Below are 27689 nucleotides of genomic sequence, written 5' to 3' on the forward strand. Positions count from 1 at the left end.
TATCGTATGATTGAATGGGTTGAATGTTCTCTTTTTGTTCCTTCTATAATAAATTGTCTATTCATAACAGTAGTCTATTTTTCTATTGGAGTTCATCTCTTCACCTCTTATAAAAATTCTCTGGCATATGGGCAATATTAACTCTTCTCCTGACATTTCTTTTAAATATTCCTCTAAGCAATCACTTACTTTATAACTTTTTAATGATTTCTATGATATAATATTTCTTATGTTTCTACTTCTCAAATCTATTCACATTTTTTTTTCCTTTCTGACTTTGGAGGTGACTTGTGAAATTCTTCCCTACAGATTAACATGCATACATGTCTGTATTTTCTCCCAGAATTGTTGTATACATTTTTCATTAACATGTTAGTCCATGGGGATGCCTAGGTGGTTCAGCGGTTGAGCATCTGCCTTTGGCTCACGGCATGATCCCGGGATCCTGGGATCGAGTCCCACACTGCACTCCCTGCATGGAGCCTGCTTCTCCCTCTGCCTATGTCTCTGCCTCTCTCTCTCTGTCTCTCATGAATAATTAAATAAAATCTTAAAAAATAAAACAAAACAAAAAACATGTTAGTCCATATGTAAGTTATTGTGGTATAGATATTGAGATACTGATCAAATACTACTTTTTCAGAGGAAACATCATTCCACTGTGTATTTTGGAAAGTCCATTCTTTCCTAGTCATTTGAATGGTGACCTTCAACACATTCTAAATTGCCTGTTTATTTCTGCATAGTTATCATAGAATTTTAATTATTTTAATTTTATAAGCTTTAATAATAGTAAGACAAGGCATCCTATATTATTTCTTTGCATTTCTACTGTTTGCTCTTCCAGAGAAGCTTGAAGATATTTTTGTTAAATATATACAAAATCTCCATTGACATTTAAGTTAATATTTTGTTTGTCAAAAACACATTATTAATTTGGACAGATTTAAAAGCTTTGTCATTTAATTCTTCTCACAGTAAGTCTATAATCTAAACTCTATCTATATTTCTTAATGTATCTTGAATATCCCCAATTTAATGCCTTTTGATATTTAAAATTATGTTTATAGTCCCTGAAGATTTCCTGATCAATTTATTTTTAGTTATTTACATTTTTGTTTCCACTGTGCCACTGTGTCTAGGGTCTTATATTTTGGAGTGATTATAAAGTAATAAAGGAAACTTTTTTTTGTCTTGAAAATTAACCATTTCACTATTATTTGTTAGCGCAAATGTTTTTTTTTTTTAAAGCTGAATCTATTAGAGTTCTCTAGTATGCATTCAATTATTTCCAAATGGCACAGACCTTTTTTTTTTTTTAACCTTAAATAATTATGTTGTATGGCTTTTTTCTGCCTACTTTACCTAAAATTTCTAGGAAAAAATGTTGAATAACATCAATAACATAGGTGAAAGATGGCTTCCTTTGTATTGTTATTTTAGTCTTAAACTGTCTCATTTTTTAAAAATTGTTTCTCATCAGAACTATGCAGAAATACTTTCTTACTTACTCAAGTTCCTGGTTATAAACTCCATTTGTTAAAATCTGCAGACTTTTTTGACTACTATAAAGCTCTTTTCTCTCCCACTAAATGTCTCCAAGTTTATAAATTTGTAGGTTTTATCCTCCCCTCTTCTTTTAGAACAAGTTATGCTTTCATCCATCTACTATCATCTGTCACAGTGCTCTTGTGATTTTGTCATGCTGCTTCTAAATCCTTTCAAATACTTCTCCGGGTAGAGATGGCTCCCCTGTAATGTAGAACCAAGTGTATGAACAATTGAATGGTATTTACTGCTTGTATGAACTTTAAAAAAATAAACTTCATCTGTTACTGTGCTTTTGCTGGCCATGTTTCTCAGATGTAACCATCAGGCAATGGAGGATTCTTGTGGATACGGGTTGAGAGACATTACTTTAAAGGCAGTTCCAGGGGCACCTGGGTGGCTCAGTTGGTTAAGTGCCCAACTGTTGATTTTGGTTTAGGTCATGATTTCAGGGTGGTTAGATCAAGCCCTGAGTTGGGCTCTGTGCTCAGCAGGAGGTCTGCTTGGGATTCTCTCTCTCTCTCTCTCTATCTCTCTCTCTGTGCCCTGGCCCCCAATTCTCCTCTAAATAAATAAATAAAATCTTAAAGGCAGGTCTAGTATCTAGATTCATCCTATACTATTAGAGCCTGGCCCTGAATCTGCTCTGACAGAAGAAATAACTATTTATTCTGCCTATTTTCTGTTACATATTTAATAGTTTACCAAAAATGAACTTTCATTGATGGTTTACCAATTAGAGTGTGTAGGAAAGAGAAGCTTGTACGGAATGAACAAATCAATGAAGGAATGAATGAGCCAATGAACAAATGAAGAAAGAAAGAGGAGGGGGAGAAAGGGAGGAATAGAAAACATTCTATTGTTTGAAGGAAGGAAGGAAGGAAGGAAGGAAGGAAGGAAGGAAGGAAGGAAGGAAGGAAGGAAGGAAAGAAGGAAGGAAGGAAGGAAGGAAGGAAGGAAGGAAGGAAAGAAGGAAGGAAGGAAGGAAGGAAGGAAGAAAATAGAGAGAACAAAAATAATGTTTTCATTTGATGCAGAAAATAAGAAGGTCAGTGACTCTACTGAATAACCCTGATAAAATTATCCTAAATAGTTTGAATTCATAAAAAATTAAATCAAAGGAAGTATACAAGGTGTTATATATCTCTGCAAACACACACACACACACATGCACACACACACAGCACAACCATTAGAATTTAAAACTGTGTTCTTATAAAAGAAGCTCTCTGGCTCCACTGCCATCATAATTTATTAAAAATCTTCATATCAGCATCTCTGTTAACCTTCTCTCAGTGGAAGTTTTTTAAAAAGCTTACAAGAGATCAATGCTAAATATGACGACTATTGCAACTTTGTACTTCTCTTTGAGATCTAACAAAATGGGTCTCTAAACAATGAATGTACAGTAGAAACAATGCCAACAGATTTAAACAGCCATCTGGAGTAATTATTCATGCTCCCAAAAATAGGCTGTTTGAGAACGTGCAAAATTCCTTCCCGATATAATTCCATGGTCTCTCCAACAGCACATGAGTTGGCTGGCAAAGTGAGAGTGAAGATGCTTCAGAGGGCAAATTTAACTGTTCAATTTCTATTGTCCTGTAAGAAAACACCCAAAACTTAGATCTCAAAGTCATGATGTGTGTTCCTATCTACCATGATCCAGATCTCTCTACCGGGGCTCTCTTTCCCTTGCTGTCACTTCTGATGATGTGGGTACCTATTTCTTCCAAATTATAAGAGCGCAGATCCCTTACTCACCTCTGACTTCATCACCTACCTCTTCAAGCCCCTGTGCCAGCCACTTACATCGTGCCTGTATTTGAGATGACCTTCTTCTTTGCAATAGCAACATTCTTTTACAATAGAGATGATTTAAGCATTAGACCATGACTTGGCCCCAGTTTTTTAGTTAAACAGTGGTAGAGCTCCAAAAAGAATGCAGGTATCCTGACAGTTGTTTGTTTCTAAAGTCACTCCTTCAATTATTTCCATCTTCAGCTTTGTAGCTGACAGCATCAAAATCACATTTATTAAACTAGAGAGGTGGGGTCCTCTGTGAACTGGTTTCAGTCTGACTTCTTATTGTCTTATTAATTCACTCTTATTTGTGCACCTTTGCCATCTACTCTTGCCTATTTTAATTAGTTTAACTGAAGAGACTGAATTCTATAATAGAAACACAGCTTTATTTTCTCAGTTGAGGCCACTAATGCTAAACTCTTTTCTTTCCAGCACAGGCTTCACTACAGCCTAGAATATAGATTGAGGCATGATCCTCTCTTTTACTATCACCTCCCCTTTCTCTATGGTTGGTCCAGTTTTGAAAAGGAGAAAGAAGTCAGTGACATGGTGACACTTAAACTCAACTGCATGGTGGATGTGACTAGGTATCTGCCTCCTTTACAATGATCTCTATCGAGCATCGCCAGGTTCATACCTCCTGGTTCACTGTAGATGAGTGAGAGCCCTGTTAATGAGAAACTTGTGATTTACCTTTCTTTAGTTATTGATGGTGCTAACAAAACCCTATTTTTGACACTTGTTAAAGAAAGGTAAGGTAGGCTTTTTTGAAGAGGGGTCATCACAACAGCAAAAGGGACCACTGTAATGGTGTTTTGCAAAGTGAGGGAGAGAGTTTAGGCTCAACTTCAAACACAATAAGGAAAAGTGAGTATTAATGTTCATAGCCAGGGAGGAGGGAGGGTGGGAGTCAGTGGATGGAGAATTACTAAGCAGGAGCATGATAATGAGTGGTTCATTCAGTTAAGCATCTGACCTTTGATCCTGGCTTAGGTCTTGATATCAGGGTGATGAGTTCCACCAGCATTGGGCTCCACCCTGGGCATGGAGCCTACTTAGGAAAAAGAAAATATTGAGAGGACACATCAGGGGTAAGATGGAAATCTGAATAAAATGGCTTAACAGGATTCTTCTTGAAGGCAGTCCAGGGTTTTCAGGTGGAACCTGGATCCAGGGCATGATTGAGGATGAGGAATTCAATTTCATATCAAGGGTAGCCAGGCACAAAGGATAGAGAATTCTGACTAAACTGCCTTAGTAAGGTTCTTGCTAATATTGGACAAAACAGAGATGAAGACCAAAAATTAGGACTACTTGAACAAACTAGAAGACCCTAAGAAAATGTTCCCACTTCTGGTTTCAGCTTAGGTCCTGATCTAGGGGGTTGAGCCCCACATCAGAGTGTGGAATCTGCTTAGATTTCCCTTTCCCTCTTCCTTTGACCAGCCCTCACTCTTTCTCTCAAATAAATAAAATAAATCTTTAAAAATAAAGAGCCTCAGAAGAGTTTGGTCAAAGAGTATTTTTGCTAGTGGTGCTCTGTAAGATTGGACTGCTTGCTTTTCCCACATTTGCAGTGGTCTGCAGCATATCTGCAGCCCGAGGTTCATCTGTTCACCTGAGTGAATACATCAATAGTGCCTGGGAAATGGCAAAGTATACTTTCCCTGCATCTCAAAAAGCTCAGAGGGTTAATCCATCATACCATCTCTGCTTTCTCATTTTCTCCATCTCCTATAATTACACAGTAGGTGAGCAAATACTGTGGGTCTCTAGCAATCCAATCTCAACTTGGTATGCTTTTTTTTTTTCTCTTTTTTTTTATTGGAGTTCAATTTGTCAACATATAGCGTAACACCCAGTGCTCATCCCATCAAGTGCCCGTCACCCAGTCACCCCAACACCTGCCCACTTCCCTTTCCACCACTCCTTGTTCGTTTCCCAGAGTTAGGAGTCTCTCATGTTCTGTCACCCTTTCTGATATTTCCCACTCATTTTCTCTCCCTTCCCCTTTAATCCCTTTCACTATTTCTTATATTCCCCAATGAATGAGACCATATGATGATTGTCCTTCTTCGGTTGACTGACGTCACTCAGCAAAATACCCTCCAGTTCCATCCACATCGAAGCAGGATATTTGTCATTTCTAAAGGCTGAGTAATATTCCATTGTATATATAGACCACATCTTCTTATCCATTCATCTTTCAATGGACACGGAGGCTCCTTCCACAGTTTGGGCTATTGTGGACATTGCTGCTATAAACATTGGGGTGCAGGTGTCTCTATATTTGACTGCATCTGTATCTTTGGGGTAAATCCCCAGCAGTGCAATTGCTGGGTCATAGGGCAGATCTATTTTTAACTCTTGGAGGAACCTCCCACAGTTTTCCAGAGTGGCTGTACCAGTTCACATTCCCAAAAACAGTGCAAGAGGGTTCTCCTTTCTCCACATCCTCTCCAACATTCGTTGTTTCCTGTCTTGTTAATTTTCCCCATTCTCACTGGTGTGAGGTGATATCTCATTGTGGTTTTGATTTGTATTTCCCTGATGGCAAGGGATGCGGAGCAATTTCTCATGTGTTTGTTGGCCAGGTCTATGTCATCCTCCGTGAAATTTCTGTTCATGTCTTTTGCCCATTTCATGATTGGATTGTTTGTTTCTTTGCTGTTGAGTTTAATAAGTTCTTTTAATTTGTCCCAATCCCTAAAAACTCCAGAAGGGACCATGGCTCTGCTAACACCTTGATTTTACCCTGGTGAGACTTCTGACCTGCCAAATTATAAGATAATAAATCTGTTTTGGTTTGAGATGCAAAACTTGTGGTAATTTGCTATAGCAGCAATAGAAAACTAATACATTATTTTAGTGTGACCAATTCCATATAAAGGGATATTGTAGTCCCATTGGTTCCACTACAATGGTACTTACTGGGTAGTGGTATGTGATCCAGATTCCTAGTAGGCACTTCACTGAACCCACAACACAGATTTCTTGATGCCTTTGTTCTGAGATGTGATTTAAAGGTTCCCATCCCAGGAAAGTTCTAATCTTTTTGTACAAAACATTCTCAACATTATTATAGTCTCATCCCAGAATCTTACTTATGATGTTAATTGTACTTGTCAACTGACTGGGTTGTGTTAATTCCCAGGTAAGTTGGTTAAACATTATTTCTGAATGTGTCTGTGAGAGTGTTTCTCAGAGATTAGTACTTGAATTGATAGACTGAGTAAAGCAGATGGTTTTCTTCAGTGGGCCTCAACCAATCCAATCCAGTGTGAGTGGACCTGAATAGAACTAAAAGGCAAGGCATAAGAAGGTTGAACTAATTATGTCCAACTGTTGAGCTGGATCTTCTGTCCTTGGCACTCTTGGTTCTTGGGTCTTCAGGTCTGGACTAGAACCTATACTATTGGTTTTCCTGGCTTTCCAGTTTGCAGACAGTTGATTGTGAGACTTCTCAGCCTCCATATCATGTGAGTTTGTCCCTTATAATAAAACTACTGGTTCTATTTTCTGTTATCTAGAAAACTCTGACTGCTATTCTATCCTTGATCAAACAGAGCATTCTTAAATCTTACGTTGCCTGTCTCATACAGATTATTATCTAAATATATGTATTTATTTAGGAAAAAGGTCCAAGTCTAAAACACCTCAAAATGTCCCAATTGTCAAAGAGACTCAGTACAGATATGCAATATTTAATTGCTGAATGCATGAATGAAGATTGTTAAGCAAGTCCTCTCTTTACTATCCCACTCTTACTCTTGTTAGTTCACACCTTGATAATGGGATTCTCCTGCCTCCTTCCACATCCCTTCCCTCATTGATCTTAATTTTGGTGTCTCACCTACTTTATTTCCAATAGTTTCTCTTAATTTCTCCTTGTCTCATTTACCACTTCTACTGATAGCTCTGGATTTTAAGCATATATATATATATATATATATATATATATATATATATATTTAAAATGTATATGGTAATTCAAAGTCTTAGAAAAATCCAATCTCCTCTCTAAACAATATATTTGTTAAAAGAAAAAAAAGGGGATCCCTAGGTGGCGCAGCGGTTTGGCGCCTGCCTTCGGCCTAGGGCGCGATCCTGGAGACCCGGGATCGAATCCCACATCGGGCTCCCAGTGCATGGAGCCTGCTTCTCCCTCTGCCTGTGTCTCTGCCTCTCTCTCTCTCTCTCTCTCTGTGACTATCATAAATAAATAAAAATTAAAAAAAAAAAAAAAGAAAAAAAAGAAATGGGGATAAGTGCAGGAGGGAAAGAAGGAGGGTGAAAAGGAAAGAAAGCAAAGAGACCATAATAGAGGGAATGATTCGTGTCTCCTGCCTTCAATTTCCACATGTACATAATGAACACATATAATATACTATGCTTTTCTGAAAGTCAAAAGTTTGGACTTTACAAAGTACCTAGTTAAAACACTGTTAGTAATTTTCTCTTTCAGTGCATGTGTATGTTTGTGAGTGTGTGTTTCTTCTCCTAAAGAAAGACAAGATAGATATCCCTAATTGCTTTAGTGACAAAAAATTAAAATAAAGTAAAATAACATAAAACAAAAACAAAAATAGTCACTGGCAGTGGTCTGCTGGTAAACCAGCCTTCCGGGGAAAACAAAAGAAAACAAAACAAAACAAAAAAACCCTGATTTGTAGTGTTTGCTGGCCTCTGTGTTTTCCTCCTTGGCTACTTTCAAGCTACTAATATTTGATATCTAGCTCCCCAAATTCCTAAATGTTTAACAATGAATTTTCATGACCTACAACAAGTGGGTTACAGTAGGCCACTGGAACTTTTGAGTGATATTTTACACAGTACATATGTATATATAATACATATAATGCATATTTAGTACATATATTAAATATTAAAGATATATGTTATATATAATTTATTTAGCCACATTTATTAAATAAAACATCTCACCCAATAGAGATACTTTTTAAGGGCAGAAATTATAGTTCCTTATACAAAAAGAGGTAGTGAGAATTTTTTTCAAACTATTAACTTAAAACTGGTTTTATTTATTTGGTGTAAGACAGAAGAACAATTATAAACATATAAGCTGCTTAGACTCAATAATTTGAATCAAAATTAGGTTATGAAAGCTGAATGGGAACTGAGAAATCAACCCTCTTATTTTAGAGAAAGGCATATTGAGTACCAGATAGATGAATATTTTTGCTTGTAATTGAATGGCAAGTTTACACCATAGTTAAGACTGTAATTTCTAGATATCCGGATGGTTCTTTGTTTACTGTATCAGTAGCTCAAGTAAATAAAATTAAACAAGCAATTTCAGAAAAATAACACCTTAATAATGTTGAATGTTTTTATTCTTCAAATAAGTTTTCGTAATCCATCTTCAAACCATATTCATTCATTCATGAGCTAAGCATCTATTCAACACATATATTATGTACCTCCTGTGTACCACACTATACCTCAGGGCACAGAGCATATACTGGAAGACAAAAGCAAGTGATTTTCATCAATACATCTTACATCTTAGTTTAACAAAAAACAGACAGCAAACTAGAAAACAGAGTGCTATGTTATAAATCCTCAGGAGAGCAAGGGTGGAAGTGCAGAGATCAGTAAGAATATTGTGATAGACCAAGGATGAAATAAAGCAACATTGGAAATAGCAAAAAATAGTTGAATGCAATCTAAATTAGGAAGATGTAACTCATGGGGTATGGTGAGTATTACATAAAGATTTTGAAGGAAAGAAGGAATTTGAAGATGACCACTAGATTTTTGACCCGAGTAGCTGATTGGAGGGTGATGCCATTTATTGTGCTAGAAAAAGTGTTGTGTGCAAGGTTCTAACTGACGGTTCTCCTTTGGACATGTGAATTTTGAGGAATCTCTTAAAAATACTAGTGGTGCATTGAGTGTAAAGCTCAGGTGAACGATGATGGGCTGAAATTTAATTTATGAATGTTAAGTGTACAGTTAGTTGTTTTAGAAGCCAGAAACTCAGTGAGATCATCCAGGCAGTGAGGCAGAGTAAAAAACTTTCAAAACATGAGCTCCAAACTCAGTGGAGATCCATGCTCAGTTGAGTGCTTAGAAATAAATTGAATCACCATGAAAGACAAGGGAAACAAAATAAAATCAACATACTCACACACACACACAGGGATGGGGTGGAGACAACTGATCATGTTGTATATTTGTTAGTTTAGGGACAGCACTTTGCTTAATTTTCAGAAGAGCAAATTTTCTATAAAATATAGGAAGCCCAACAAAGCTGACTGAGGAAATTCAGCCGGTAAGATATGAAGGAAATCAAGAGAAATCAAACAAATAAAATGCATTAGATAAGGAAGAGGTTAGTTCTCTTAACACCACCAACAGGTCAACTATGTGAGGACTTGAACTTACCACTACATTAGCCATGTTGAAGTTACCAGTAATGTTTTTTTTTTTTTTTTTAAGATTTTTATTTATTTATTCATGAGAGACACACAGAGCAAGGCAGAAACATAGCCAGAGGGAGAAACAGGCTCCATGCAGGGAGCCTGATGCGGGACTCAATCCCAGGACCCTAGGATCACGCCCTGAGCAGAAGGCAGATGCTCAACCACTGAGCCACCCAGGTGTCCGAAAGTCACCAGTAATCTTGACCAAGGCAGTCCCAGTGGTAAATTGGAGGGAAAGAGCAGTTGGGAGTGAGTTCAGGAAAGAAGGGTCGGCATGGTTGGGGAGACAGTAAGTAGGGCTAGGTTTCCTCATCATTTATTCAAAGTCAGCTAGAAATGAGGCAGGTGCTTACAGGTTACAGAATGTTCTGTACAATGCAACAGGGGATATTAGAGGTGATTGAGCAAAGAAATATTGATACTGCAGGAGTGAAAGAGATAATCATGGAAGTGAAATACCTGAGTAAATAATTGCTTATAGAATTTGCTGCATAAATCCAGGATTTACCCTTCACAGGAAGGAGGAAATTAATCTATTGCAGTAGGGAAGGAGGTTAGAATGGGTAGGGAAGGGGATATACAGGTGTAGATGGATGGGTGAATTTGGGGGTGCACAGAATTACAGGGCTCTCTTCCAGTTTGTTAGTGAGGGGCAATGCTTTCTGAAGTGTACGTGAGACTTGGAAGTGTATGTGAGACTATAATGAATTTGGAAGAAGCCAAATCTGAGAAGTCCTCTATGTAGCCTTAGAGAAAGGGCTGGTGAAGAGAGATTAGGAGACCAGGAGATAAAGATACAGGCTTAATGGGGCTCAGCCAAAAGGCAGATCATCAGTTCTAATCACAGCTTCTGTAGGGGTAAGGTGTCTCAGCTGAGGCTTCTGGTATTGTGACAAATATGGGATGGGGCATCCGCTTGATAAAAGTCAGAGGGGGTTTCTGTATCTACTACCAAATATGCTTAGGAGCAGAAAAAGTTCTCCTTTAAATCCAGCTCTGAGCAGTAATAGGTTCACTGGGAAAGATGGGCTAACCTAGAGCCACTGGAGCTCAAAATTACACTTCTAAAATTTAAACTACTTGAGTCTACTCATCTATGGAAAAGACTGACTGATATTTTACAAAGGGATGCCCATTCCAAGTATTCTCAACTGCCACAGCCATGGTCGGCCCTGCTCTTCACCATGTCTTTCTCCTTCTGAGCAAATTGAGTCTTCTGAATCCTGAACCTCCAGCACTCCGATCGGCCCTACCTACCTTCAGAGTCAGCATGAGAGAAGGAAGCTCCCCTGAACACTGTTCAGCCTTCAGAAAACCTCTACCCTAATATATACTAGACACATCCAGCTCAGTAGACTTCCAAATGAACTCCTGATCCCCTTCAATGCCAACATCCAACTTGCTTTCAGAGTCCTTCTACTCTCAAGGAAGTGCCCCTATCTTTTCCTCAGATACCCAATCTAATAGATTAACTTATTTTGTTGTCTCTAAATTTAAAATAGTTCCATAATCCTCCCCCCACCCCCCTTTTTTTTTACTGCATGCAGCACAACTCCTGGGCCCAGGTCTTCATCATTCCTGGTTCAGATTGCTGTAACCAGTCTCTGCGTTTCTGCTCTAAAGTCCCCAGTAGACTGTTCTCAGCACAGCAGCCTGAGTCACCCTTTAAAGCAAGTTTGGACTGCCTCACATCACTGCTCTGCTCACACGAATGTGGATCCTATCTCATTACTTCCATAAATGCTTGCAAGACCTGTGGCTCTTCCTTTTCCGACCTCAACTGAGCCTCCCTCCTTTGATCACCTCATTCATTTGTACCTGCTCATCCTTCAACCAAGGTAGTGTTTTCCCCCAGAGAGCTCAAGACTAATCCTCTCCCCAGGGGCTAGGTTGCCACTTTCTCAGGCAGTTTCCATCAAACCCTTCCTTCACCCCTCCCACCTGCTAATTCTCTTAACCCCAGCATTTATCACCACTGGTAATGCCTCATATTTAACATACTCTCTGTTTTTTGTTGGTTTCCTGACCCTCAAAGTATATAATAAATTCCATTCTAAGAAAGTAGAGATTTTGAATCGTACTCAGTTGCAGCCTCCTTTGGGGAGCTCTGGGCACATAGAAAGTTCTCAAAAATAAGTGATGGATTCGTGAATTTGCAAACCCTGATCTAAGCAACATCCTTCCCTGAGCCAACTACTTTTGAAAATGTAGTCAGCTTGTAGAGTTCAATTTGATCCAGTTTGTAATCATCTGAGGGAAAGAGTTTCCTTTTGGAAGCAATTGTATAAGCCATCAGCTCCCTCAAGGGCGCTTTTATTAAGCTGAAAGTCAGTTTTGCCATTCATCAGCTGTTTGCAGGAGGGCTCAGCCCACCTCTCTATGCTTGTTGGAACCCCTCCTGCCTCCTCCTGAGAGATAGGCCTTTCCAGTAGGCCCTGTGGCCCACTGCAGAGTGCCCTGCTAGTGGGCCATGCGTCTACAGAAGGGAAGGTGACATTCAGTCACTCACCATTCCAATATACATCCACTGCCTGTGTTTCCCTCCCTCACTTTTTTTTTTCCCTTGACCTGAATTAATCCTCTCATTTTCTGCCTCCCGCTTGGATCACATCACTCTCCAACTTTTGTCCTCATCCTGGCCCTGCATTTGCCAGTCTCCCCAGGGACTTTGCAAAAGCCAGTGCTGAAAGACCACTCTTTCAGACCCAGGCCCAACTGGCAGCCAAAGAAGAGTGAACTCTGTTCTAAGGAAACAGCACTTCGGGATCCCTGGGTGGCTCAGCGGTTTGGCCCCTGCCTTCGGCCCAGGGCGTGATCCTGGAGTCCCGGGATCAAGTCCCACGTCGGGGTCCCTGCATGGAGCCTGCTTCTCCCTCTGCCTGTGTCTCTGCCTCTCTCTCACACACATCTCTGTGTTTCTCATGAATAAATTAAATAAATAAATAAATAAATAAATAAATAAATAAATAAATAAATAAATAAAATCTTAAAAAAAAAAAAAAGGAAACAGCACTTCTGAGTGTCCCCTTTCTAAAAAATGCCACCTCCTGTCTACAGACATCTAAGCCTAAGGAATAAATAAGAGAAGGAGACTGGCAAAAACTAATATTTGCTGAAATCTTCTTTGTGCCAGGAGTGAGGAGGGATCCATTTTTTTATGGTTTATCTCAAATAATGGCTGTATACAGCCTAAAAATTAAGTAACGATCATCTCCTGTGTAAAATGTCTCATTTTGCACAGGGAATGAGAACATGCAACTACTATGTTCAGAACTGTTAGGTGACTTCCCATCATCTACAGACAAAAACCCCAAGACCCAGCTGTGGCCACTGGGACCCACACACCTGCCTGACTTATGCTCTACCCCTCCCACCCCAGCCCTTCACTTTCAGGCGATGGCACCTTACATGTTTTTGCACAAACTGTAGTATCTACCATTTGCTGTTTGTTCTTTTCTGTCCCTCCATATAACCACATGGTTCGCAGTTTCTATTTATTCAAAACTCTCTCAACTGTTCTCTTTCCAGAAAGACCTTAACCAGTCACTCTACAGGGTGGCCTCCAAGTCTAGAAACAGAAGGAAATGCATAATCCATGGTTTATTGCCATTGCATTTCAGCACAAGGTAAAATAATATTATTTGGGTTACCAGTTTTTATGGCCATCTTGTTTTTAAGTTACATTCTTTCACTTATTCGTTGCCTCTCTTTATTTTAAAATATCCTTTACATTTTTAACATCTATATTATTATTTATGTGTTCCATGAGCCTATCTGTCCCCTGAGGCTAGGCCCTAGTTTTGTTTACTGCTAGCTCTCTGGAGTCTGCAAAGATGCTCAAACAGAATTGGGACCAGGTCAAGATGGTTGAAGGAATGCACTGAGCCAGTGGAAGCACAGAAAATGTGAATAATTTGTTCAAGCTTGCAAAGCTACTGAACAAGTTTAGACAAAATTTGAAGTAAATTTTGATTCCAAACCTATACTGTCACTGCTTCAAATTAAACTCACTTTTCTGTCATAGGATCATTTAAATCGTAAAGACACCAGGTGTTGGAAAGGGGTAGCCAACATTGAACCTACGATCAGATCATTGGCAAGATAAAGGGCCTCACTCAGTAGGGGAAGGGCTTTCTCTTGGGAGTCCCAGGGAACTAGGTTGCATGGCTATCTCTTTCACATCCTGGCATTTTGGAACTTGAGCAATTGTGTAGAGCTTCAGTTTCCTCAGCCACAAAATGAAGTTAAGAGTGATCTGTAAAGTGATCATAACGTACTATGAGATTCAGACAGCCTGCCTTTGAATACTTATATCCTGATACCAACTCTGACCATTGCCAAGTTATTTAAATTTGCTAACCTGGTACCTCTTTGCTAAACCCCAATGTAAATTAGAAAAGTAGTATCTTCATAGAGGTAAGGTAACTGTGAGCTTACCCATATAAATTCCTTAATGTAGCGCTCAATATAAGCAAGGGATTGTTTGCTACTACTAATTTTGTTGTCTCCTCCTCCTCCTCTCCTTTCTCCTTCTCCTTCTTCTCCTTCTTCTTTCCCTCCTTCTCCTCCTGCTCCTCCTTATTCCTCTTCTTCTTCCTGTTATTATTAGTAGTAGTAGAAGTTGTTTGAAGTAGAGGTAAAATCATGGCTCTTTCTGACCAAAATGTCAATGTTTCTCAAAGACAGAGATGACATTGTATGGATACCCTGTGTCTAATGCTGCACTAGGAGAATTTATGGTTATAAATATACGGTATGTTTACAAATATTTGTGTGTTGATCAGTGGAAAATGGTTAGTAAGATCAATCTAGCTTTTAAATATGGCTTGATACTAGTTGCTGTCTGTGTGTAGACTGGGAAGTTTTAGCTGAGATGCTCTGGTCACTTTTCATGTTCAAACACAAGAACTGGCACTGACTTTTTAAGTTTTAAAATCACCTCTTTCTTCATTATTTTATTGATCCTCACAAAACTCTGCATGGTAAGCATATGGGTGGCAATTATTTTCTGTTTGGTCCCCATGGAAGTCTTTTTGTGCATTACTTATGTCTTCTACAATGGTCTTCCTTATTTTATAAAGCTCTTTGTAGTTATTTTACACATCTGCTATATTTTATAGCCAATACATAGTTACATTGGATAAAACATTTACTGAGCATTTCTTAAATGCCCAGCATGTGGATGGTAGGGATGAGTTAGCACAGAGTCTGAAGCAGGAGGACTTGAATAAATGGTGAGACAGACACATAAACAACATAATTCAAGATTCTGTAGGATGTGCCTGTGTGTGGGTACAGTTGGATCAGTGCAATAGTGAGAGCAGAAGATTCTCCCCAACTCAAGTCCTATCTACAGATTTCACTGAAAAGGTAACCCTAGAGATTCTTAATCTGGGTAGGTCAAGATTATAGGTGCTGTGCAGCTGGACAAAGTAGTTTTGCAAAAGACTAGGCAAGGCATGGATTGGGCTACCTCATGACAATCCTTAAATTTCATGAAAAAGAAGGGTCATTCCTAGGAACAGCATCTCAGTAAAGTGCAAGCCTGCTGTTTAGAAATTGGTTCATCGAACTAAATGGAGGTAAGAATATAGGAATAAAGAGGGATTCCAAGCCTAGTGCTTTCAATGATAGGGAAAGTTAGAGGCAGAGATATTTCAGGCCTATTACTACATCCACATCATTGCTATATAAAAACATTGCCATGTTTCTAACACATTTACACACTCCCCCAGCATGTCTTAACCTAGATGAACACATGTTTTTGTAGACTTAGAGCTTGTAAACATTCCCTTAACAGAAATAATTAGATTGGCAGGTCTCCTGGCACAGTGGTACAAACTCTGAGTTTGAAAGGGCATAGTAAAAATTCCATTTTTCCCAGTCTTTAAGGATGATTCTTACACAGAGAATCCACTAGCAATACATTTGCTCTTAAAATTTGGAAATTTATTGTGTATGCGTGAATGCATGGTATATCTACCCACCAATCAGTGACACATCCAAAATGCCTCAACGGCTAAAAAAGATGGAGACTGAGTGCAGCCACTGAGATAGGATCGAGAGAAATGATGAGGAAGCAACCCTTTTAAGGCTTATATAATTCAGCAGCCAGTCTCAGATGGTCATGAAAACTTCTTTCCTCCTTCTGAGAATGGTGGTATATATATATTGGAAACATTTAAGGGATTTCACTAGGCAGATGCCTCTCTTCTGTTTGGTGGTGATTGCCTATGACAACCCTCTGCCATCACTTTATGGCATCTGCCATGATGATCATCATTTGGTTTTCCCATCAACTTTGTGACGTGTATTATTATACTAATTTATAAGAGAAGAAAACAGAAGTTCTAAGAGTTTAACAAAATTACTCAAGTTTTCAGAAGATAATTAGTGACCAATTCTGGATTCGAAGCCCAGGCTCTTTTCACAAAGAGCTGTTAAAATCAATAGCATATATTTTCTATTTGTGGGAGTTAGCCTTCAAGAGAGCCCCAGTGACACTTGCCTCCTGATAGAGATAACCTTGAGTAATCATCTGCATCTGAGTGTTGGTTAGACTTAGCGACTCACTTCTCATGAATACAATGTGGCACAAGTGATAGATTCCCACTTGAAGATTAGATTGTAAAATATGGTGACTTTCATATTAGGTGTTTTTTCTTACTTTTTCGTAGTTTACTTGGTCTGGGGGAAACCCTGCCATTAAGGAGCTCTGTAGAGAGGCCCTCATGAGTGAACTCTGAAGAGTTTTGAAGGCTTTATACCAGCTGAGTGAACTGGAAGGATCTTCCAAGGCCTACCAACAGCCAAAGAAACAGAATCTTCCAGTCAAGGCTTGAGATGACCATGGCCAATACCTTGTTTGCAGACGCATTAGACATCCTGAGCCAGAACCACTCAGCTAAACTACTTTCAAATTTACCATCCATAGAAACTTTGAAATAATAAATAGTTCTCATTCTCAGTGGCTGAGTTTGAGGGTGATTTGTAACAGCCATGGGTAACCAATACAACATTTAACATCACTCAAGAAACTAACTTAGTATTTTTAGCAGTATTGCAGTGGAATTAATAATATGGGTCATTTTCTTTTTTTTTTTTTTTTTTTTTATATGGGTCATTTTCAAAGAACTTTATCATTATAATATATACAAAATCCCTATGAAGGAATCACTTACCACCAGGTTACAGACAAAATGAATTAACATTTGCAAAATATAGCAGTAGATGGTATGATTTATATAAATCATGACATATATTAGCACTGACATTTTAATTTCCAAGTAAAGATTATTTACCTATGGTGATGGCTAATTTTGTGTCTCACCTTGACTGTAAGGATACCTGGACAGCTGGTAAACATCATTCTGAGTGTATCCATGAGGGTGCTTCAAGAAGACATTTGCATTTGAATTGGTGGACTGAGTGTAGATTGATGCCTTCACCAATGTGGGTATCATACCTAATCCACTGAGAGCCTAAATAGAACAAAACTAACATAAATCAGATGTAGAGATCAATAGGGTGGGGCTTATTTCTCTTTCATTTTCCAAATTGTGTCTCACTTGGAAGACTCAAATTGGTTTCTCCTCTCTTTTGTTATCTCTTAAAAAAAAAAAACCCTGGATTTTAAGTATCATTTTATGGACTTAATAAAGTATGTCCTTTCCAAGAACTTTTGTCATTTCCAATAGGCATCTAATCCCTGTGAGAAAGGTGACTATCTCCACTTTACAGTTATTAAGAATCTACACAGTGAAAAGAAATAACAATTGATATGATTTATATGGATAAAGACAAGTTTAGCAGTGGCTTTTTAATTTCCAATTAAAGATCGTTTATCTCTTATGTATATATATTTAGCATGTAGAATGAATAGTTTACTAATTTACTTCAAACTGGGGATTTGAAGGCCTCTCAAATTATGTTATAGCTTATTTCTTCCTTGGAAATCACTGCTTCTTTTCCAAGCTTTAAGTCAAGCTTTGAAGTCTTCAAGTAAATTAGAATTGAATTGCTATCTCCGGCCTTCTATGCAACATTCTCCTCACCATGCAAATTTTGTCAACCAAGGGCCAAGTCCAAACCCCTAAAACAACTTGCATGGTAATGATTTTAAAGTAAAGAGACCCCCGGCTGGGACAATGTCTAGACGTGGTTACCCAGCTAGACTTGGCTATTTCAATGATTTCTACAATCTTGACAGTTGCTCCTATTGAATCAATTGTATGATGATCTACTTTAGTTGGCAAAGCAATTTATATTCTCAGCACAACCAGACATTAGGATAATGTCATTATTTTTTTTAAGATTTTATTTAATTTATTTATTTATTTATTTATTTATTTATTTATTTATTTATTTATTTATTATTTATTTAAAGAGAAAAAGAGAGGGAGAGCACTAAGGGGGACGGGGTGTGAGGCAGAAGGAGTGGGAGAAGGAGACTCCCTACTGAGTGCAGAGCCCAGCTCAGGGCTAGATTCCAGGACCCTGAGATCATGGCCTGAGTCAAAGACAGCTGCTTAAGCTACTGAGCCACCCAGGTGTCCCTTGTCATTATTTTTAATTGATGTTTTTATTGATGTAAAATTGATGTAACAACACTCTCATTTTAAAATGTATAACTCAGCAGCATTTAGTAGATTCACAACGCCATGTAACCACCACCCCTATCAAATTGTAAAACATTTTCTTCACTTGGAAAAAGACTTCCTAGTCACTAGGCAGTCACTCTCCATTCCTCACTCCTACATCCAGCCCTTGGCAGCCACTGATACACTTTTTGTCTCTGGAAATTTACATATTCTGGAGGCTTCATATAAATGAATCCATACAGTATGTGGTTTTTTTGCCTGTTTTTTTTTTTTCACTTATAATGTAAAACTTCACATACAACAGTAGAATGTGTCAGTACTTTATTCCTTATTACAGATGAATAGCATTCATTGTATAGGTACACATTTTATTTATCTATTTGTCAATGGACATCTGAGTTGCTTCTATCCTTCGAGTATTTTGAGTAGAACTCTGAACATTTGTGTACAAGTATTTGTATGAGTATGTTTTCCACTCAGAGAAATGCTTCACAGAATTAAAAAAAGATGGTGAGGGATTGTGGGAGAAGAAGTAAGTAACTAGAAGGTTTGGGTTGAATGTACTTTCATATGCTCCTTATTTTACTTGTATTTTTATTTAACTTTTCAATATTGCATTGTCAGAATCTAGAGAGACCCTTGGCATATAGCAGGTGTTCTGCAAATATTCTTGGAATAAATATTACATGCTTCATTTTGCTGCCTGGTGCTACTAATACAACAGTCAATAAATATTTCCCAAATAATTATTTTTAATTTAAAAGAAAAGGAAATGAGTATATCCAGAAAAAGAATTTTCTAGGATTTATTTATTTATTTTTCTCCCTCTCTTTTATAAGCCTGCACACTTTACTAGTTCACCTACCAACTACTACTCTATGATTTGAAGCTTGTTTTCTTTAAAAGTCTTTGGTATTAGCTCTGAGGGAGGTTTTTAATACTAAGTCAAGAAGTACTGTGACAGGCTTGAGAGAGAGAGAATTCCATATTTCCTGTTATTGTTAGTGATTCTCCGTTATGAGCCTGTTTTATATCTCTCTGTCAATTATGTGTCATGTGTTCTGAATTATACAAGCAGGATTTCACAGCAGCACATATAACAATAGGAGAGTTACAACATGCTGCTCTTATTCTGCAACTGATTTGTTATTTAAACTGAGCCCAGTGGAAAAAAAATCATTTGTATTTTTCCTGTTAGTTTTATATTTTCCTTGTATTCTTGCCGCACCAAAAGATTTCTCTGGAACTAAGGCTATTACTAAAGAAGAAAAATAGCCATAATACTTAAGTTCTTACAAAAATACTTCATTTCACAGTTGTCTTGCAATAAATAACATTTTTCATAATGGTTAAAACTGTGCTTGGTAATTCACTTGAGACCTTGAAAAATAATTAATATTCTTTCTGTACTTTGAGTATAAGGGTCTATTTGTCAATTTTTCTTTTCTGGTTTGAATGTAAAGCTTAAACTTAGAAGGGAATGGGACTGAATCTTATGATTTACCGATTCAGGATTCAGGGAACAGGTGTTCATCAACCTGAAATTAAAAAAAAAAAAATTCAAAAAGGTAAAATAAAGCTTTTCTTAACACCTGTGGGAAAGCCAACACTCACATTTCAGAAATCTGACAAGAACGATGGATTATGTCTCAAAATACTTAGTTCACTTGTTGAGGAGTGAAAAACAGAGAAAAGGTTGGGAGAGTGTTTTAGATCTTTTTTCCAGGGTCCCACTGCTGCATCTGGGATGTGGTAAACATTTTAACTATGGATGAATAATAATTTGCATATTTCAATGGCCTTGCCAAGTAGAATCTCCATAGACTTTGGTGATGAGTATTTAATTAGCAGAATGAATATGCTCAGATGGTAACTCTTCTGGCCCAAGACCATTCTTGTTTTCTCTGCTTTCCATGGCAAGTTCAATAAGTGTTTTATGAAGAAACAATTTGTCTCAAAACCACTAAGGACACAAAGCTAAACTTCCATCTGTCAGCTTCTGTCTTCCATAGTGAGATGTGTCCTTGGCTATGGAAGAGCTTCACTTACAGGTCCATCCAGGCACTGCAGCAACCCCCACTCACCCTTGAAGAGTACTGTGGAGAGCACCCCATATTCAACTTTGGGTCTTAGAAGTTCTTTGGCTTCTTGACATTCCTTACACTCCCCCCACACACACCTCCTGCTTTGGAGAAAAATGCTAATTTGATTTTAGACCTCTGAAAGATAGCAGTTACAGCTTGCCCAACTTTCCAGAGCTGATAAAAAGGGCAATTATTTCAGTTTCAAATAGACCTGCATATGTCCTCAAGCTCTGTTTCCCAAAATATGAAAGGATCTATCACCCATGTAACCCATCACTTGAAAATCTTATCATTTGTTGGAAAGTGAAGTTCATTCTAATCCTCTAATGGCTCCATGTAAATATGTGAGATTATGCTACCCTTTCCTGGAGGCTCCATGTGTCGCTCATCCCTAATCAGCTTAACCACTACTGTGCCCATTTCCAGTTCATTCAGTTCTTGATATTCTTTCTTGTCAGTGTCCCTGTTGTTTTGAAGTGGGAAAGCTAGGTTCTTATCTCATGGAGTTGAAGGAATACCTGTCAGTTATTCAGTTTCTCAATTAATATCACTAAATATAAGACAGCCTGTCCCAGGCTTCTAGGATAAGTGGCCCTGCAGGGCTGTGCTGACCAACTCAGGGTTGTCAACAGGCCCTGCCACATGATCTGTTCAGAATATTCATTCTTTTCTGGCTTTCCCAGTTTCTAACATGGGTTGATGTGTGGCTCTTTCTATGATAGTTTTCCTTGTCTAGTTGTTTTGATGGTCAGCCCTGGTTATTTAACTTGTTTCCCAAATGTTTCCCCTTACATTCATCTCTCCTCTCCTGCTTCCCATTTAGAAATTGTTTCCCGGGCTTCAGTCCAAGTGAGGATCCAAGCAGTCCTCTTTGCTTGATTCTTGGTGCTACAGAATCATGTTTAACAAGATGGGTCATTTCCAGGGCAATTTCCTTTTCTTGCTTTTAACCTTCTCTTTCTCACTCTCTTACTTCCTTGTATCTTACTTGTATCTTACTTATTTCCTTGTATCTTACTTCCCTATCCTTTAGATGTATAATGAATGATTGCTATGTGCCAAGTACTTTAAAGAGCACTGGATAAATACAAGCAAGCAAACAAATAAATGAAAGCATGATTTCTATCACTGTGATCATCTTGGAGAACCCAAAGTTTAGTAGCAGGAGATGATAAAACTCAACAGGCACTTAGGCCACAAATGCAACACCAGTATGTAGAAAGCATGCTAGGTGCTTAGGCGTTCTTGTGCGAAAAGGTTAAGGAGAGTATAGAGTAGCTCTAACCCACTCTGTTACTGAATTGCCCCCTAGTGGGGAGAATAGAGACAGTACATGGCAACTTAGAGCAAGGTTTTAGAAAATTAATTGTGGTTACAACAGGTACTGAATAGGATCTTAATATGCTGAGATAGATGAGAAATCTTTCCTGAACAAGCTAATATTTAAGCTTAATGTGGAAGAATAAATTGAATTTCATTCACTGGAGGAATATAATATTCCAGGTTTATGATCTTATACACTAGGCAATAGGTTGTAAGATCAACTTATTTTTAAGGTGTTTTAAACTTAATAATTCATTTTTTAAAATGCAGATTGAATGAATGAAATAAAAACAATTTTCAAAAACTTTTATGAGTCTGAACAATTATTTGTTTTTAAACTCTGGACATACACAAAATTCAATTACCTGAAGGACAGCTGGGATACCCTGAGGAAATGAGCATGATTTCTCAGAAATTAAGAGAATTGAGTTGATAAGATTTTCATAAGAAGAGTGGGGCCAGATCTTATCATCAAGAGAAGTTACACCATTGCTACTTACACCGCTAGGTGATCAGTTCTTTGACGTCAAGCTTAAGGAGAAAGTATTTTCATGTCCAGTTTACAGATGAGTAAAGAAAAGCAAAAGAAGGTAATTGATTTGCTGAAGGTTATAAAACTATTCTGGAGCAGAAGTTAAATTAGAACAAGCTCACTCACACAGCAGTGCAATTATTTTAAGACATAACTAATAGCTTGGGACTTTCTTTAGGTTTCTTTTTCTTTTTTTTTTTAGACTAGGGTGCCTCTCTACTTAACTCACTCTCACTCTGCTGGGCTGGTGTTAAATCCTTCTGTGTTAATTCTCCTGGAGAACTTTGTATTTTGTTGTATCTCTATGCCTCCACATGACCACAGCTGACTTTTCCTATTCACTATATAAATTAATCCCCGCAACAGTTCTGTGAAGTGGGAAAATACAGTTGTTATTATTCCTGAGATGAATAAAGGGATGTTTGAAAATATTAAGTAACTTTTCCAAGGTCATCATTCTTGTAAGGAACAGAAAAAGGAAAAAGCTAAATACTTTTATTGCAAAATGAATGATTTTTTTTCAGCTTCGTTCATAGCATTAAGTCCTGACCATGTCTTGGAATCATCAGGTAAGTTTTACTTTATATTTAGGTCAGCTTTAAATTTACAGAAAAAATGGAAAAATAATAGAACAGGTTCCTATGTCTTGCCAACATAGTTATCCCTATTATTAACTTCTTACATTAGGGTGGAAATTTGTTACCACTCAGACTACTGTAGTTATGTTATGATTAAGTGAAGCCCATCCTTGATTCAGATTCCCTTACTTCTTACTTAATGTGACTTTTCTGTTCCAAGATGCCATATTATATTTAGTCACTTTAAGGCTCCTCTTGGCTATACTTTCTAAGGCTTCAAAATGATTTATTACTGTTGATATTAACCTTCATCATCTGCCTGAGGTAGAATTTTCAGATTTCTCTACTATAGAGTGATTTCTATCTTCTTTCTACACCATACTCATGGGAAGGAAGAGCAGCCCAAGCTTGACCCGGCAGTTATGCTGCACCTTCTAAGCGTGGACAATCTTCATAAGTTACTTGGAATTCTGTTTGAGGGATTTGTCTCATCTCCCCCACACATTTATTCAGTCATATATTTATATCAGTGTGTACTCACAGATGTTTGTTTTATACTTTGGGTGATAATTCAATATTACTTTATTTTATTGCTCAAATTGTTCCAGTTTGGGACACTGGTGTTGATTTCTTTTAAAGTCAAACTCAAATTTAATTTAATTTCAAAATCATTCTCTCCTGATATATAAGCAATCAACAGAATTTTCTATATTAAGTTTGTATCCTGCAACCTTGCTATTTTCACCTAGTAATTCCAGGAGCATTTTTGTTCATTTTTTAAAAAAATTCTTACATAGACAACCATATATATGAATAAATATTTTGTTTCTGCCTTGAAATTTGTATATTTTATCTTATTTTCTAATCATATTGTGCTATGTAGGACTTCCAGGAAAATCTTGTGTAGAAACAATGAAAGAAGGCATCCTTGCCTTGTTTCTGATCTTGGGAAAGCATCTAGTTTCTCATCCTTAATTAAGATATTATCTGCAGACTTTGTGTAGATGTTCTTTGTCAAGTTGAAGATGTTTGCCTCTATCAGATTTCTGACAGTTTTTCTTTCTTTTTTAAAAAACCATGAATGGCTGTTTTATTTTGTCAAATACTTTTGATGCATCAATTGATATGATCATCTGATTTTTTCTTCTTTAGTCTATTAATTACATTAATTGCTTTCCTAATGTCAAAATAGCCTCACATTTCTGAAATAAAACTCACTTGGTCATATTGTATACTTATTGTTATACATTCTTGGGTTCTGGTTGTTAACATGGGGGGGATTTTTGCATCTATGTTCAGAAGAGATACTGGCCTATAGTTTTCCTTCCTTGTAATGTCTTTATGTGGTTTTGATACTAATGTCATACTAGCCTCAGAGAAAGAATTAGGAGATAAAAATACCTGGGTTTGATGTTCTCTTTCTCTCTTTTTGGAGTTTATTAATTATTGATTCAGTTCCATTAAGATGCTTAGTCCCATATAGATAATCTGTATTTCCTTGTGTGAATTTTGGTAGTCTGTGTCCTCCAAGGAATCCATCCATTTCATACGTTATAATATTGCGTGTATGTAGAGTTATTCACAGCATTCTGTTCTTTTTTATCTTTATCTTTTTTTTTTTTTAGGTTGATGAGATCAATAGCAATGATCCTCTTTCACTTCTGATATTGGTAATTAGTGTCTTCTCACTTTTCTCCCTCCCCCCCCACCTGGGTTATTTTACTAGAGGTATATAAATTTTATTGATCTTTGGAAAAAAAAAACAGCTTTTGATTATGTTGAGTTTTCTCTATTGTTTTTCTGGTTTCAATTTCATTGATTTTGCTTATTTATTTATTTATACAGTTCCTTTAAGCTTAAATTGATTAGGATGCCTGGGTGGCTCAGCTGTTGAGCCTCAGGGTGCCATCCCAGAGTCTCGGGATCAAGTCCCATGTTAGACTCCCTGCATGACACCTGCTTCTCCTTCTACCTATGTCTCTGGCTTTCTCTCTCTCTCTCTCTCTCTCATGAATAAACAAATAAAATATTTTTTAAAAAAGCTTAAATTGATCTCTGTATGTATTTTTCTTTTAATTTCAATTGCAAAAAAATGGTATGTGGCAACCCAGACTCCATTAGATTGCAAGTCAATGTTCAGCATTCAACTACATTATCTTCTCCTTTAATCAATGAAGATCACAACCCCAGTGACCAAAGTCTCTTCTAAATTTCTAGAGATTGTATTATCTATTCTTTCTTGGATATGGATTACATGTCAAATCTGATTGTAGTTTTCTATAAATGGGTACTGTCTGTTCTATAAGAATGACCATTTCTTGATTATAAGAAATATTGTACAAAAGTTTGTTGCTTCAACCACACTCAATGTTGTGTTTGGAACATAGAAGATACTCAGTAAATATTATTCAATTATTCTGGGTTTTATACTGTGGTGACCTCAGTATATCATAATTCAAACAGCACTCTCTCCTAATGACAAATAGTGTGTCTGGTCAGCTTTTTCTAGAGGGGGAAAAACAGGGAAAGGTTAATGTTGACAGTAAATTTAGTAGAGAATGCTTCCTCCTCTAGTCATAGGAAACATGTAATAGGATGATAAAGCCACCACACCTTTACCCCAGTCAGATAGTAATAAATACTTTTACATAACCAAGAGTTTGTTATGTTTCTTCCACCCTGGTAAGTAAGGCCCACCCTTGGTTATCTGGGATGAATGTGGATCCAAAGTCCACATCCGTTTCCTTTGAGAATAAAAGAGAAAACTCTGGAAGGAGGAAAATCAGGCCATGCACAAAATCAGTGACATTGAAGGGCAGCCTAACCTGGTTTTCTATTTTAAATGAGCACTGCTCTGAACAGAAAAACAACACTTTGTACTAATCTGTACATAGTAATAATGTACTAATCTGTAATATTGCATACCTGATTACATAAGAACCGTAACAACAGATGAGTTCTTCACAGTAGAGATTCTTATTGAGTCATATTTGTAATTTTAGTATTCCATAACATTACTGAAAGTCCTCTTTTCTGTCTCATCTCTTCATGCAAGAAATATTTACCAAATATGCCAGAGCAGACCCTCAATCCATCTAATATTCCTGGAATATATTAGGAAAACTGAAGGTCCCAGGAGTCATCTTTTTAAATGTAATCACCCAGAAAGATGGTTTCCCTATTTCCCAGTCTCTGTAGGAGGATCGGAGCTTACCTTATAAGCTCCAGTTAGCAAATACAGGTGGTCTAATCACATTGACTGACCTCCTCCCCCAACATCCCTCAGTACTTTTCCATTAGTGCACCCCAGCATATAAAAGGCCTCCTGATTTTGTTTCATCAAAGTTGAGCTCAGTTTATATGAAAGTGGTCTCTGTCTTATGCAGTAGTCTGAATAAAATCTGTCTTGCTATTTTTAACCTGTCACTGGTACAAAATTTTTCTTTTACACTAGCCATCAATATGGTACCTCTTCCCCCCTAGTTTAAACAATACAAGCATAAACAGAGGGTGTCACAAATATTTGTTGTGTAATTTCATAGATCAATTTTTATGTTATTACTTAACACTGTTTCTAGTTAAGTAAAAGCAAAATTGGAAGATTTACCTTTTCTTCCAATTTGAGTTTCTCTAGATAATTAAAATTTGGTTTTGGAAATCAATATGCTGCCTCCTCTCTCTCATTTGGTAGCAACTATAAACATCAGCAGTTTTTACCTTGCAAAGAGGTCCTGCCTCCTACAGAGTGGATTTCCCGCATTTTAGAAGATCAAACAAAATGATTTCCACATTAGTCATTGAAATTAAGCTTATCTGAGTCTTAAGTTTTCTTGACGTTTGAGGCAATCCCATTAACAGGACACAAGGTGATATATTAGAATGGGGAACTGAGTTGAGATCGAAGGGTTACCTTTAGTTAAAACACACATGATTGCTTTGCTGTTTGGTTTCACGTTAGGCTTTCTCTGGAAACCCCGGGTATCTAAGCATGGAAACTAGCTGGCTTAGTCTTGGTATGCACACGAACGTATTATAGACCATGGGATAAGTCAACATTTCAGAGCAGCCTTTACTCATCATGTATTTCCTGAGTCACTGAATAATGTTGCATGCCAAGCACTCAAATGAACATTAGGGATATAGATGAAAGACACAACCCCTGCCCTCAAGGAAATTGTGCAGTGATGAGAAACAAGGTACATTAGAGAACGATAAGGGTTATGAAAGAAGTAGAAGCACAGAAGATAAACAATCATGTGCCTGAGGGCCTCTGACCTCCTTAACAATTACTGGATAATATCAGATCAACAAGAATCTGCACCTAGAGATTCTTTCTGGTGAAAAAGCAATTATTTCCAACCATCACCCCAGAAGAGGAAAAAAGTACTTTACTTCCTATTAAAGGATAAGGTTGGGACTCCTGGGTGGCTCAGTGGTTGAGCATCTGCCTTCAGCTCAGGTCATGATCCCAGGGTCCTGGGATCGAGTCCCGCATCGGGCTCTCCTTGGGGAGCCTGCTTCTCCCTCTGCCAATGTCTCTGCCTTTCTCCCTGTGTCTCTCATGAATAAAAATTAAAAAAAAAAGATAAGGTAGGTTATATATATCACATACACATATATAAGCATTGTATTATACATGTATATATAAGCATGCATCATATGTGTATATATGCATAACTGCTTATTTGTTCATTCTGACTTCAGTCCCATATAGAAAAGGGTCAGGGTAGTCTTCCCATTTGCCTTCTGTTAAAAGCTTTCAAAAGTGACCT

The 27689-nt window shown here is 37.5% G+C and overlaps 1 long non-coding RNA gene across 6 annotated transcripts in view; it reads right to left on the reverse strand.

Moving 5' to 3' along the window:
• The window catches only part of LOC144301307 (uncharacterized), a 106113-nt gene that overhangs the window by 77398 nt on the left and 1026 nt on the right, over positions 1-27689 (reverse strand). For 3 of the 6 annotated variants that reach the window (XR_013368136.1, XR_013368132.1, XR_013368135.1), the window contains exon 2: positions 17131-17281. This is a non-coding gene — a long non-coding RNA (uncharacterized LOC144301307). Of the gene's footprint in view, positions 1-1511; positions 1753-14237; positions 14397-17130; positions 17282-27309; positions 27468-27689 lie in introns of all 6 variants that reach the window. The other 3 variants (XR_013368134.1, XR_013368137.1, XR_013368133.1) reach the window with 3 other exon arrangements.

Source organism: Canis aureus, chromosome 2 (genome assembly GCF_053574225.1).
Source record: "Canis aureus isolate CA01 chromosome 2, VMU_Caureus_v.1.0, whole genome shotgun sequence".
NCBI lineage: Eukaryota > Metazoa > Chordata > Mammalia > Carnivora > Canidae > Canis > Canis aureus.